The 2,847-nt window shown below is 49.9% G+C and overlaps 1 long non-coding RNA gene across 1 annotated transcript; it reads left to right on the top strand.

The window, feature by feature from the left end:
• Window positions 1,225-2,230, top strand: LOC110399182. The gene is made up of 3 exons (XR_002438947.1): window positions 1,225-1,369; window positions 1,537-1,695; window positions 2,106-2,230. It is a non-coding gene; the product is annotated as an uncharacterized LOC110399182 (long non-coding RNA).

Raw genomic sequence — 2,847 nt, 5'->3', positions numbered from 1 at the left:
TTGTGCTGGAGAGAACTGCGCTGGTCAGACCTCTGTGCTCTGACCAGGTGTGTGGCTGCCCTGCAGCTCCCCAGCATGGTGTCAAAGTGCTGGCCATGCCATACCATACCATGCTGTGCTTTCCCAGCCCCAGCAAGGGCTGATCTGCTTCTGTCTGGAGCAGCCTGAGGCTTCATCCCAGCACATTGCTCTTGAGCAAATGAAGCAGCAACACAAACAGGAGGCAGCAGAAGAGCCTGCTTAGTCTGCTGTGACAGAGTCCCACTAAACAGGGCCCAGACCCAGGTGGGAACCTAGTGATAAATGCTCGGCACTCCCGTTGCCTGTCTGCAGCTGCAGCCAGTAGCTCATTGAAACCTGCAACTTGCCAAAGTGGGTTAACAGAGACGGTGTAACAGGAGGGATTAACGTCTGCTATGATCCTGCCATCTGCTATTTCCTACACCTCCTCCTGGTGCACGTCAGCACCAAGAGAAGTGGCACTGACCCGTGGAAGAACTGAGCTGACTACACAGGGATGCTAGTGCCTAGAACCTTGGGTCACCTTGCAGGTTCTCCAAGTGCTTTAATGATTCCCAGATCTATTTTTTGGCCATTCCCTCTTCTCCTTCCTGGGATTCAGAATTACTGTAACACAGGGAGAAGGGAAGCCAGTAGGCACAGAATTACAGGATGTAGGCAGGAGCCACGACAGAGCCAGCACAGCTACAGCAGCTCCATCCATGCAGCAAGCCCGGCTCCTGCCTCTCTGTAAGGGTGTGGGTGTTTCTGGGAAATCAAAGCTCATCCCCACCTTTACGAGGTGGAGGCTCAGCTGGAGGAAGGAGAAGCTTACAGTCGGCACCTGGTTCTGCCTCCGCCGTGTTACAAAACATGCCATGCACCAGTGTCAGCTCTGCCGACCTCAAAAATGCAAAAGTTCTGAGTCAACCACTTCCCCTGTTCCCCCAGCATGGGGTTTCCATACAAAGAGTGTTCTGGTGCTCTCATTTCCTTCTTCTGTCGAGGACTGCAGGAGACACACTTTGCAGGTGTCTTCCATCAGAGCAGCTGCAGTGACGTTGCTGGACTGGGGGAGCACCCCATGAGCTAATTGAGAACCTACCAGCTGGGCCATGAGGAGCTTGTAGTCAAATACAGGTTCTCAGGACCCCACAGTAATAAGAGGATGGGTGGCAAAGTGCTGTGTGTGAGTTTGGCTGTAAGTGGTGGTGTGATAGAAAGAGGACTGGGTAAGGGGAGTTCAGCACAACTCTCGTGAGAGGCTGCAGCCTCCTCCACTTTGTGATCTCCTCCCTGCTTCCCTGGGAGGGATGGATGAGATAATACCTATGGATACAGTGGCAGGAAGGCATCTGGATTGGAATCAGTTGTGTTGTTTAATAAGCATGTGTTTTTAGTACTTAAGGGTGACTTAGAAATGGCAGGAGCTTGTCTCAAATGATCCAAGGACTTTTGATAAATGTTTTCTGTAATGTAGAGCAATTGCCTTCACAGCACCTTAAATATTTAGTTTGGGTGCTTTGTGTTTTACAGGGACTCCAGACAGACAAGTCCTGGTTGAGTGGGTGCAGTGTGTGATAACCCAGGTGCCAGAGGGATGTGGGCTTGCCCTGGGGCATTCTCATGGACACTGAGGTTTCCAGCCTTATTGCACCATGGGGATTTCTCTTATGTTTTTTGTCTGTTTTGTAAGTAAGTATAACTTCATTTCTACATTTTATTCTGTGAATTTGGGTGAAATTCTGTTTTCTTGCTCACTCGGTATTATCTGATGTGGCTCCACTGCAGTTAATATTTGCTCTTTGGGATGTCTAAAACAAATATTGCATTACTTTATCCCCAACCCTTCAACATATCTGTCTATATTAGCACCTCCAGGCAGGTTTAACAACGTGGCTTATCTGCAGATTCCTGTTTAGCTTGAATTTTGGAACTGACACGAAGCCCTGCTGCTGGTGATGTCAGAGCTGTGAGCAGCCTGAATGAGAGGGAACGTGTCACCACACAGCCTTTGTGCTCAGTGCTTATAAGGCTCTGCTCTGAGTTAACCTGTCTGCGCTTGGACTGCGAGCCCCTTTATTTCCTGTGCTCTTTCTCTGCAGGATAGCTGGTAATACTCAAGGATCAATAGGGCCTTTGTACCCTTCCACCTTCCCCAGGTGCTCCCCTCCGTCTGATGCCAGTGGACGTGTTTTGAACAAAGCACAGAGACTCGGCCCACTCGCGCTGGCTGGTGAGGTGCTATGAATTAGTTGGCAGGTTTTAATCCAGTAAAGCCTAGTTAACACTGTCCTTGTGCAGTAAGCTGATTATGATAAATAAGCATGCTGTGTCTTAGCAGACGCCTGAAATCAGATCAACTAAATGCAGTTAGACTGGCCAGGCAGCTTTTTCTTTCTTTTTTTTTTCTTTTTCCTTTTTTTTTTTTTTTTCCCCCACCCTCCCTTCCTTTTAAATCCCACAGCAGTAAGGCTGTACTGGCTTTGCAGTGAGGTCCACACAGGACCTGCTGCTGAGAGGAGCTCCCATGAAGCCCTGGCAGCCACTGTATCACCCAGGCTGGAGATAGGGAATGGCAATGGGAGCTGCACAATGCAGGGAGGAGGTGACTGCAGTGAGCCCAGCATTGATCCTGCAGCCCCATCACTCATGAGGCAGGCTGTGTTGGATTTTGCCTTGCAATTTTAGGGAAGCCTCTGGCTTCCTAGCGAGAAAAACATCCTGGCACGCTGAGAGTTGCTCTCTGGGATTCTATCTCTGGCCCTGGAACTGTCCTGTGCACTAGGATGCTGTGATATGGACTGCTGCCCCTGCTCAGCGAGGCTGTTGTGACAGAGGAGGGTC

The sequence above is a fragment of the Numida meleagris genome, chromosome 5 (genome assembly GCF_002078875.1).
Source record: "Numida meleagris isolate 19003 breed g44 Domestic line chromosome 5, NumMel1.0, whole genome shotgun sequence".
Lineage (NCBI taxonomy): Eukaryota > Metazoa > Chordata > Aves > Galliformes > Numididae > Numida > Numida meleagris.
The sequence above is the reverse complement of the archived record's forward strand: the minus strand, read 5'-3'. Positions and strand labels throughout refer to the sequence as shown.